The 11,537-nt window shown below is 42.4% G+C and overlaps 1 long non-coding RNA gene and 1 other non-coding gene across 36 annotated transcripts; both read right to left on the reverse strand.

Moving 5' to 3' along the window:
- Positions 1-4,193: 4,193 nt before the first annotated feature.
- Positions 4,194-9,318, reverse strand: LOC147974183 (uncharacterized). 35 transcript variants are annotated; one of them, XR_015603120.1, is made up of 8 exons: positions 8,908-9,312; positions 8,073-8,117; positions 7,642-7,684; positions 6,533-7,544; positions 5,922-6,425; positions 5,295-5,536; positions 4,955-5,153; positions 4,194-4,849 (listed from the first exon to the last, which is right to left on the reverse strand). It is a non-coding gene; the product is annotated as an uncharacterized LOC147974183 (long non-coding RNA). The 35 variants fall into 35 exon arrangements; XR_015603115.1 differs by having other exon boundaries at positions 5,922-6,052; positions 6,375-6,429; positions 6,533-6,584; positions 6,666-8,117; XR_015603129.1 differs by having other exon boundaries at positions 6,533-6,768; positions 8,908-9,307.
- LOC147974184 (small nucleolar RNA snoR101) lies at positions 7,649-7,711 on the reverse strand. The gene has a single exon (XR_015606915.1). It is a non-coding gene; the product is annotated as a small nucleolar RNA snoR101 (small nucleolar RNA).
- Positions 9,319-11,537: the final 2,219 nt, after the last annotated feature.

Raw genomic sequence — 11,537 nt, forward strand, 5'->3', positions numbered from 1 at the left:
CATCTGGTTCAGCTCCTGCAGCAGGTTTGGAACCTAGCGGTGCTTCCAGGACGTAATTCTTCTATGCAGCAATGAGGATAATCCTCAAGTTACGGACCCAGTCCGTGTAATTTCTACCATCATCTTTCAACTTTGCTTTCTCAAGGAACGCATTAAATTTAAACGGAACAACATCACGGGCCATCTATCTACAACAACATAGACATGCAAAATACTATCAGGTACTAAGTTCATGACAAATTAAAGTTCAGTTAATCAAATTATTAATGAACTCCCACTTAGATAGACATCCTCTAATCATCTAAGTGATCACACGATCCATATCAACTAAACCATGTCCGATCATCACGTGAGATGGAGTAGTTTTCAATGGTGAACATTACTATCTTGATCATATCTACTATATGATTCACACTCGACCTTTCGGTCTCAGTGTTCCGAGGCCATATCTGCATATTCTAGGCTCGTCAAGTTTAACCCGAGTATTCTGCATGTGCAAAACTTTCTTGCACCCGTTGTATGTGAACTTAGAGCTTATCACACCCAATCATCACGTGGTGTCTCGGCACGACGAACTTTCGCAACGGTGTATACTCAGGGAGACACTTGTACCTTGAAATTTAGTTAGAGATCATCTTATAATGCTACCGTCGATCTAAGCAAAATAAGATGCATAAAGGATAAAGATCACATGCAATCAATATAAGTGATATGATATGGCCATCATCATCTTGTGCCTTTGATCTCCATCTCCAAAGCACCATCATGATCGCCATCTTCACCGGTGCGACACCTTGATCTCCATCGTAGCATCATTGTCGTCTCGCCAACTATTGCTTCTACGACTATTGCTACCGCTTAGTGATAAAGTAAAGCAATTACATGGCGATTGCTTTTCATACAATAAAGCGACAACCATATGGCTCCTGCCAGTTGCTGATAACTCTGTTACAAAACATGATCATATCATGCAATAAAATTTAGCATCATGTATTGACCATATCACATCACAACATGCCCTGCAAAAACAATTTAGACGTCCTCTACTTTGTTGTGGCAAGTTTTACGTGGCTGCTACGAGCTGAGCAAGAACTATTTCTTACCTACGCATCAAAACCACAATGATAGTTCGTCAAGTTAGTGCTGTTTTAACCTTCACAAGGACCGGGCATAGCCACACTCGGTTCAACTAAAGTTGGAGAAACTGCCACCAGCCAGCCACCTGTGTGCAAAGCACATCGGTAGAACCAGTCTCGCGGAAGTGTACACGTAATGTCGGTCCAGGCCGCTTCGTCCAACAATACCGCCGAACCAAAGTATGACATGCTGGTAAGCAGTATGACTTGTATCGCCCACAACTCACTTGTGTTCTACTCGTGCATATAACATCTACGCATAAACCTAGCTCGGATGCCACTATTGGGGAATGTAGTAATTTCAAAAAAAATTCCTACGCACACGCAAGATCATGGTGATGCATAGCAACGTAGACCGATAGCGGAAGCGTTATAACAATATGGTTGATGTAGTCGTACGTCTTCACGATCGACCGATGCTCAGCGCCGAATGTACGACACCTTCGTGTTCTGCACACGTTCAGCTCGGAGACGTCCCGTGAACTCACGATCCAGTAGAGCTTCGCCGGAGAGTTTCGTCAGCACGATGGCGTGATGACGGTGATGACGATGCTACCGACGCTAGGCTTCGCCTAAGCACCGCTACGATATAACCAAGGTGGATTATGGTGGAGGGGGCACCGCATACGGCTATGAGATCAATGATCAATTGTTGTGTCTACAAGGGGTGCCTCCCTCCCTGTATATAAAGGAGTGGAGGAGGGGGAGGGGGCGGCCTCCTATGGCGCGCCCCATGAGGAGTCCTACTCCCACCGGGAGTAGGACTCCCCCCTTCCAAGTAGGAGTAGGAGAGGACACTAGTGCAGAACCGGGCAATATCACCGGTTCGTAAGGCCCATTAGTGTCGGTTTGGTAACCGGCACTAAAGTGTGGGCACTAAAGGCCCCCCCTTTAGTACCGGTTCAGCACGAACCGGTCCTAAAGGGCAACCATGTGGCACGAGCCAGCTCCGGGGGCAGGGAGCCCTTTAGTACCGGTTGGTGATACCAACCGTTATTAAAAGGTTGGGGGGTTTTGGGTTTATGATTTCTTTTTCATTTAATTTTGTGTTTTCCATTTAATTCTTTTTCGTTTGCTTGTATTTTACAATACTACATATTGTACACATTATGCATATATATAAATAGAATTTCTAGTAGAACCGATCATATATATATATATATATATATATATATATATATATATATATATATATATATATATATAGACACACACACACACACACATCTGGGCTATTCTGTTACGCGTAACAGAATATTATTCTGTTACCCTACTTGAACTGATGAATTCAAGCGGTTGAACTGATGAAAATCGAGCGGTTGAACTCATGCTTTCTGTTGCTATTAAAAATCGTCTTCTTTAGTTTAATTTTTTTTGCAATATTTTTTGTCAAAAAGGGCGTGTAATATATCGTTGGAAAGCTCTTGACATCCACATTACAATATTATAATTTGTTTTTGCAAAAAAATTATGATTTAAGAGAAGTTTTGAAAAACTCTTTTTTTTCAAAACCGAAAACGTGAATCGTATTTTTGACTTAATTTTCAAACAGTTTGTCGGAATTGAGCAAATGAGATGGCGTTGGAAAGCTTGTGAAAATCCGCATCTTCCATATATCTACTATTTTTTCAAATTCTATATGATTTAAAAGTAATTTGAAAAACGGTGAAATTCTGGGCGAAATGTTTTTTCAATGTTTTTTGCAAACGGTTTGTCGGATTGACGCAAATAATACGGCGTTGGAAAGCTATGGAAAATGCGCAACTTTTGCGTATAGAAAGTTTTTTCTAATTCCTTATGGTTTAAATATGAATTCAAATACGGTTAAAATTGGTTTTGAACGCGGTTTTTTTTAAGTTTGTCGAAATGGGGCAAATAATATACCGTTGGATAGCTATCAAAAATGCAAAGCTTAGTCATGTTGAACGTTCTCTCTACTTCGAAACCGTTTAAAAGTAATTTTGAATAAGGTGAAACCCATTGTGTTGTTTTTTCGTGTCTAAAAAACAGAGTACTCGTACTGATCTATGTCTATGTTTGTATTGAGGTATTTTTCACAGAGTAATTTTGAATGGTTCCAAAAAAAGAATACTTTGAACGGATGTATTTATGATTTTGTACTTGCTCCCATCTTTTATGAGTAATTTTGAATGATTTGTTTTGTTTCTTTTTTTTTGAACTTAACATTTTTTTGACAACGATGTTCTGAACTTCTCTCATTTTACGACTTGTACTGAGGTACTTACTAAGCAGGATTTTCATGGGGTTTCTTTTTTTGCTTGAACTTTTACAATTTGAATTTCTGCCATTTCTTTTATTCCGAATGGACCACCGTTTTTAACTCGTACCGAGGTACTTACTACGCCCGAACTGGGGTGGCTGTCGCGTGTCTCGGCAAGGAAGAAGACGAAGCTCGGGGGCAAGGCTGGATTCGGCCGGCGGCTGGTCCGGTCGGTAGGATGCTGCGCAAGGCGGGGGGTGACAGGCGCAGGGCGGCGAGGCTCGGAGTGGCGGCGCACAGAGGAGGGGCTCAGGGTGGCGGCGCGGGGCGGGGATGGCGGTGCGCGGCGGCGAAGGGAGGCTGGGACGGCGCGCGGCAGCCGCCGGAGGCGGGGACGGGCTGGCGAGCTCGTCGGAGGGGAGGCACGCGGGGAGGATCCGGCACCCATCGACGGGGAGGTGCGCGGGGAAGAGTAGCAATAATCTAACAGACATGCAGAACAATTTTCAGTTTTGAGAACAAACTTCCATATGTACATTGAATTGGGGGAAGAGTAGCAATAGTTATATATACTTTCTGGATAGTAATTCATGAACTTCTTGGTAGATTGGAGAATGTACTCTGGGCGGTAATACATGTCCTCTCCAGTTTGTACTGATGCGAATCCTTTTGAACTTGTTTTGGACGGTAATACATGCCCACTCGAGTTTGTACTGATGTGAATCCTTTCAAACTTGCCTGGCAGTAATGCAAGAACTTTCCCTGTACAAGATTTTCTGTCTATACTTGTTCATCAACCAAAACAGACAGTAGGATTGAGAGAGCATTACAGGCAGTAAACAGAATTAATTTTTGTCTAGTTTTGGGTTGCACCCAAGGCAAATGAATCATACCAGATACTGATAGAAAATCATACATTTTCCTCACGAAACCAAACTTCTAAACTTTCCTGCAATAATTCTTTGAACTTGCACACGCAGCTTAATTGAACTTTTCAACATTGGATTCCCTAATTATAAAGACTATAATCATTTCTGTACCCTTGCCAATGATTATTTTTGAACTTCAATTAAACATACTATAATTTAGATTGTCAGTCCAGCCAGGGGTCTTCGTCAGGGTGAGCCTGGCTGCGCAGATAGCAGCATCAACCATGGAGGGCTTAGACTGGACTAGGCCATACTGCAGCAGCGCCAGCTCCACGAAAAAAAGACAGTGCACTCCAATTAGACAGATACATCCAAGAGAAGACGAGAGAAACTTCAGCACATAGACTCACTGCTCGGACGCACCAGATGATGTAGAACTGAGGGGCGATGTTGGGATACCGGGATGGAGCTGGTGGGCGACGGAGCTCAGGGAGGCTGGTGCCTGGAGGGAGAGACAAACTTGATCATTCATATGGCGGCGAGATCCGGCCGGCGACACTGTGGCAACTGGCAAGCCGTCTCCACTCTCCACCACCTGCAAGCCGTCTCTCACACATGGTTTGCTAGAACAAGTTTAACTTTATATCTTTTTCTCTTTGAACTTTGAAAGAAGCTACAACTTCTGTTGCCCAAATGTGTACAAAATTTTAAGTTTTCCAAGCACATACCTTCTGTTCTTGTTGGTTGACAGGCACGCCGCTCCTACTCCTGTTGACTGGCGGCAACGACGAAGTGGAGCTGAAAGAGCGGGGATCACGAGCGGCGGCTGGGTGCGCCATGATTTGGCCGGTGAAGTGGAACTGAACCAGCTTATGATGCCATGGCTGACTCGTCGCTCATGTATTGGATGAAGACACTCACCCGTTCCTGCAAAACTGAACCATCATCTATGTACTGAACTTATGTATCTATACACTTGACTGCTATATGTTTTAACTTGTAAAAAATCTCGAAGGAAAATTCACATGATCAAACATGCACATGGAACTGACAACACTTCATAAATACCTTTAGAATCCAGACTTTTGTTGAGGGAGAAGACTGCAATTCTCTTTTAGCATTTTCAAGATGACATTCTTGAACGCACTTAAAAAGAAAAGAGCATAAAAAACATCCTGAATTTAGTTGTATCTGCCACCAGTCGCAGTCCTCGAACACGTCGCCATCTTGTATGCCCTCAGGTCGGCTTTGGAGCGGGAGTTGCCGGCCGAGGTGAACTAACTGAATTTTAAAGGAAGCAAACTGCACTGCTGCAAATCGGTACAGTCAAGGAGTTATTCTTTACTTCTTATAATTTATCGATTGAACTGAAGTAAAATATGGGAACTAAACTGAGTGTGTCACTGAAATAAGAACATCAGTTTATTGGAGGAATTCTCACTGAAATAAGATAAGGAAATGAAAGACATCTTAAAGTTTGCTATTATACAGACTATTAATTAGCTTTAGAGGACTCACGTCTAAGGCATTTAACACTTTTTTTAATGTTATTCAAGACATTCATTTTTGTACTTTTCAAACAATCATACTTGAACTTTTCTCAAAAAGAAAGCGGGCGTACTTTCTCAAAAGTTTCTAGTTGAAGTTCTATGTGTAAAACAAACTTAAATAGTGTGGTTCAACATAGGCACTTACAGTAGCATATACAAGCGAACAATTTTGAACTATAAGTAGCATACACGCACAAGAAAAATGAACCGTGCCACTTCACTAGCATACACAAGCAAACAGTATTGACCATCTCTCTTCTCTATAAGCAACCATAACTGAAAGTTCAGAGAAAAAACAGATCAGCAGGAAAGGCAAAACCAAACAGGGAGAGAAATCATCTTCAAACCTGTGCTTCTGAACCATTCGAGTAGCATAACCAGAGAACATTTTCCATTTTATGGGTTACAACAAACACACAAAATTCCTTTGACTTGAACACATTAGTACCAAGAAGTAGAACTGTTTTCAGACCATGGGAAAAAGTCTGAACTTTGAACTTATATGGAACAAAAAGTGAAGGATTCTGGACTGAAGAAATAATCCAAAGGAGCAAAACAAGAAGCGCAAACTAGTGCACAATTCAAACTAGCATCAAACCTTTTTACTGCACGGATGAGACAAGATGATGCAGGACGAAAACCTCTCTCCCTGCCTTAACAAAAAGTAATGGGGTCTAAACTTTGTATTTCTCTCGGACAAAAACTAACAGTCTCAACTCAAGAAATAAACTACATGAGAAAAAGCTGAAGTCTGACCTAGTCTGAAATTTGAACTTGTCGGGAGGCTTTTGCTGTACTGAAGTGTGACCTAGTATTCATTCTACTATTCTTTTTTGTCCTCCTGGCTGAAGCTAGTCAGTGGGAGGCTTTTGCTGTACTGAAGTGTGACCTAGTATTCATTCTACTATTCTTTTTTGTCCTCCTGGCTGAAGCTAGTCAGTGCAGACCACCCTGACGGGAATCTTCTTCACATTTTCTCCATCCATGGCATCCTGCCCAAAACCAAAAAAAGAGGGGATAAAAACTAGTGGAAGGGAGGACCATTGTGCTGCTATTTTGATCAGGCGTACAAATAGAACAATAAAATGGATGAAATGGAACACATCGTATGGTTCGTGTTGCTTCTCCCTTCCTGCCCAACCAAATCAAATCGACCGCACACATTGAATTGAAGAACCTGCTAATGCCCATCATCAATTTTTGATCATGTCATGATCAAAATGGGTTTGATCCCATGGTTGAGACAGAAATAGGCATCGGTTTGTGATCTGATGGTCTCTCAATATCTGAACTGATTGTATTACAAGCACCGCACAAATTCCAACGAGCCGATGTAAGTACTATTAAAAAGGTAATCAAGTTCATGTATGTTAATTGTGAGAAGTTCAAAAAATAAACTTTAAAAAAGTTTGTCTTGTTTTTGCTATAACAACTCTAGTCATCTTTTTGTCAACCATGTATATTACACGATAAAAATAATATATTTGAACTGAACTAAAATAATAAATTGTACTAAACACCTAAAGAGCGTGTTCTTTTCACATCTTCCCAACTACTTAATTAGCAGAACACATGTACGGATTTTAATAGCAGAAGCAGAGAGAGAGAGAGAGGGAGAGAGGGAGGGAGAGGGGGGGGGGGGAGAGATTGCCATGAAAGTGTCGTTGACACATGGAGAGAACTACCATCAGCTCTCAACCTGGACGGCTGCCAGCAACCGTTGTGGACGGGCCGGTGGTGGTGTGGCCCAATCAGAGGAAGTTGGTGGCTGTGCGACGTGTTGACGGGACGACTCATAAGAATTGAACTGGATGTATTTTAGATATTGAACTAAACCAAAAGAAGAAACTGGACATCACACATACATTTTTCTACATCAGGATTGATATAGAGTCCACATGAACTTACCTGAAGATCAGAAATCAAGTGTAAGACATCATATGCACTTAAGAAAGAAAAAATAGACAGTTTTTAGCATGAAAGATAGTCAGAAGACCAAGCATGGGTACATAATTTAATAATCAGAATTGAAATTGAACTAAACTTAAAAAAAATTGAAATGGGCCGACAAAAGAAACTTGACATTTTGCACCAACACCTAGTGGGCTGCAAAAGAACCACTTGCAGAACAATAGAAAAACAAAGCTCATCTAAAATACATAATTTTCTAAAAATCAGTATGACTAGACAAGAAATTCAGATTTCTTGCAGCACACACATTTGTAGCAGCACAAAAACAATCGCGGAGTAGATGAACTGAAAAGCATTTTAATTTCTTGTGGCATGGTAGACAAACCGTAGCAGCGGCACATCAAGAATCTGAGAGGAAAATGTCCATGTCCTGTTAAGTAAACAAACAGAATCATCCACATCATCAGCTAATAATGAGGGGGGATATCCAGTGAGCTACCAAGAAACTGCATTTCAAGGAAAGTACCAACCAAAAGCCAATTATCATGTACTTATAGAGCATCCGACAAGATGTTTCTTTTGCACACATTTTTTCTAGGTTTTCTGTTCTGAACTTGATCTAAACATTAATGGTAGTACTTCCCAAGGTGCCACATCTTTACTCACTATGATGATGTATTTGTACTGCTCCAAAAACATTCATGGGAGCACAAAATAAGCATATTAAAATGGTGCTCACAGGAATAGTGGCAAACACCTAAAGAGCAAGAAAAGCTAATCAATCAGCATAACACTTGTATGCATTTTAATAGCAGAAGCAGAGAAGGAGAGAGATTGCTGTGAGAGAGTGCCATTGACGCAGCGGATAAGCTGGAGAAGCGCTACAGGAGTCCTTTGTTTGCGCAGGCTTGCTCCACGACCTAAACTTCCAGGCTGACATTGGTTCTCCAGCTTTCTTTACACAACCAAACTTCTTTTTTTTTAATAAGCGAACTGATGGAAAACTTGATGGTGCACTTATGTATTTCATTCAAGGTGAAATGATGCACTTGCAAAGTTAACTTATTGTGTTCCTGTTTTTAACACTGAAACGGATACGTGTTCACAAAATGAATCAACTAAATTTTCCACTTAAGTCTATATTTCATCAGTACTAGTAGGACTGAACCATAAGTGCAGAATTGTAGCAATGTTAAGAAATAGTTTCAGGAGCTGCTCACCCCGGATGTGAGGTGTTGGCGCTCGTGGACGCTACCGACCCCGACGACGCGATCCAGCCATCCATGGGAGCCCCGCTCATGGACGCCGACGATGGGCTCCGGGCGATCCCCGCTCGCAGACGAGCAGAAGGCGCCGGGAGGAGCCCTGCTCGTGGACGTGGTCTTCTTGGCCCGCAAGGCGAAGGCAGGAGGTGGTGGCCTTTCTACTCCGGTGAAGGGGCCTAACGGCGCTTGGAAGCATAGGGGAGGGGGGAGCGTCGGCGGAAGGGTGTGGCGCGCCGGGAGGTAGGGGCGGCGGCGCCTCTGGGGGCAGCCTCCGGGAGCAGGGGCGGCGGCGCGTCGGGGGGCAGGGGGGCGGCGCATCGGGGGGCAGGGGGGCGGCGCGTCTGGGGGCAGAAGAAGGCAGGGGTGGAGTGTGTGGAGTGGTTTTTTTGGGAAGATGGCTGTAGGGTGGGGCAGGGGTCTTTTTGTTTCGGGCTATCATAGTTCGGTGGGCTTAATCTGGCGTACGGATTCGGAGTTGTGATCGGGCCTTATAGAGGCGAAGTAATAGAATAGTCCAGTCCCATATATACATATATACACATATATATATACACACATGTATATATATATATACACACACATATATATACACACATGTATATATATATATATATATATATATATATATACAATTAGGTAGCTATATACAATTTCTTCTAATTGGTGTCTTTGGAGTCAGTGGCATTAGCCTAATTGATGTCTTCGGAGCACGATGGGGGCGGGAGCGGGTAATAGTATTCTCCTTTAGGATCTATGACCTGGTCGAGCAAAAATCCCGCTATTTTCTCTTGAATTGCTTCTATGCTCTCCTCTGGTAGGAGCTGCTCCCGCACCTCTCTGAACTGTTAAGAAGGAGATCAATATGCATGTGTATTAGTTGTGTGACTAGATATCGATAATGGTGTAAAAATTGTGAATAGTGTTCTGACAAACGTACCCAGTCCTGTCTTCGAGATCTGCTCCTTTCGGACGCCATCATGCGAATGTTCTTGCAAACGTAGTATGCACACAGATTATTCCCCGGCGCCTGCTTCAGGGCCTTTACGAGAATGGAATTTGATCAGATAATAATTAATCAAGCATGATAATTAAAGAGATGGTAGCTAGCTAGCTAGTACTACTTAATTACTTACCTTGGGTCGAAACCATTTCAGATTTCGTTTCCATTGGCCCAGAGTGACGCTGATGAACTTTACCCAAGCTCTGCCCGCCGACAAAGAAAATAAATAAATGAGTTATTAAATAGTTATTATCAGGAAATGATGAACCAATTAAATAGGCCGAGATATAGTTAATAATGATTGAAATTACCTGTTGACTATCCCCTGCATGATGGTGTAGTCACTTGCTTTCTTAAGTGTATATAGTGAGTCCCGTACTTCAACTATTCCTTCATCAACTTTAATGATTAACAAGATCCAGTGAAAACTGCATGCACACACGTTTGCATGTCTTAATTAAGCGGGCATATGTAAGCAAAAACATGTAGCTAGCTAGTAGGCAAAAACAGAATTTGTAGTATAAGACAGTGTGAGTCACTCGAAGTTGTAAGGAAGTAGTATATCTTCATTGGTATTGAGGCACTTGACGAACTCTAGCATGCTTTTCTCTACACTTTTTTTTATGATATGCATCTAATTTCCATGTGTATTCATTAACGGTATTTGGGTCAATGAACCCAATGTCATAGCGTCCACCTTTTTTCATTTCATACATCTTCATCCTGCATAATACCACAGAAAAGAATATAGTGAGGATAATTACAGGTAATGATTGATCAAAATGATCACTACAGCTAGTTTGAGACTTAAATTACAGAAAGAAATCACATACAGACAATAGCAACTGACGATAGATTTGTCGAGTGCGTCTTGATTGTATAACGGAAATAGTTCTGAATACTCAACGGACACAGTTTTCTCATGGAAGTAATGATCGTTCTTGACATTCACCATGAGGGACTTTCGATTGGAAATCTTGGAAATTTTCATGTACCATTGATGCAATTCATACATTCTCGTTGGGAGCTTCTTGACCTCGTCTGGCTCGACCAAAGGTTGGCCCCGGGCAAATTTCCGTTTTATTTCCTCCTCTCTAAGCGGAGACATAGGCTCGATCTCGAGGAGTTGTCCAACAGTGATCTTGAGGATTTCAGCATGCCTTATATGCTCCTCGGTTATTACCACATCGCCCAGCTGGGGAACGTTAACGGTTTGCCCACGATAATATTGGGCGTGTGTACTCTCATGTGTTGTTGGCACAACAAGCGGGGGGATTGATTGCGCCGCCTGTTCTCCCAGCTGGGGAATGGTTTTACCATATTTTTTGCCAGCTGATTTGCTCGAGCTCGAGCTCGCCTCTTTCTGTAGACGTGCTTGATTTAACTTCCTGAGGTGGCGCTCAGTCTGTGTCAACGGGCTTGGGAGCTGGTGGTCTAGCCATACGAATGAAGTGGTCAATCTTTTCCTCAGGCACTTTCTACCTTGGCGGTGGTGGCGGTTTCGGCGCAAAATGGGCTTCCACCTGAGCCTTCGATATGGCTGTGTTTTCCTCCTCGGACTTGTCGTAAGGCCTCTGCGGAATAG

Source organism: Triticum urartu, chromosome 5A, assembly GCF_056163025.1.
Source record: "Triticum urartu cultivar PI428250 chromosome 5A, HENAU_Tu73, whole genome shotgun sequence".
Lineage (NCBI taxonomy): Eukaryota > Viridiplantae > Streptophyta > Magnoliopsida > Poales > Poaceae > Triticum > Triticum urartu.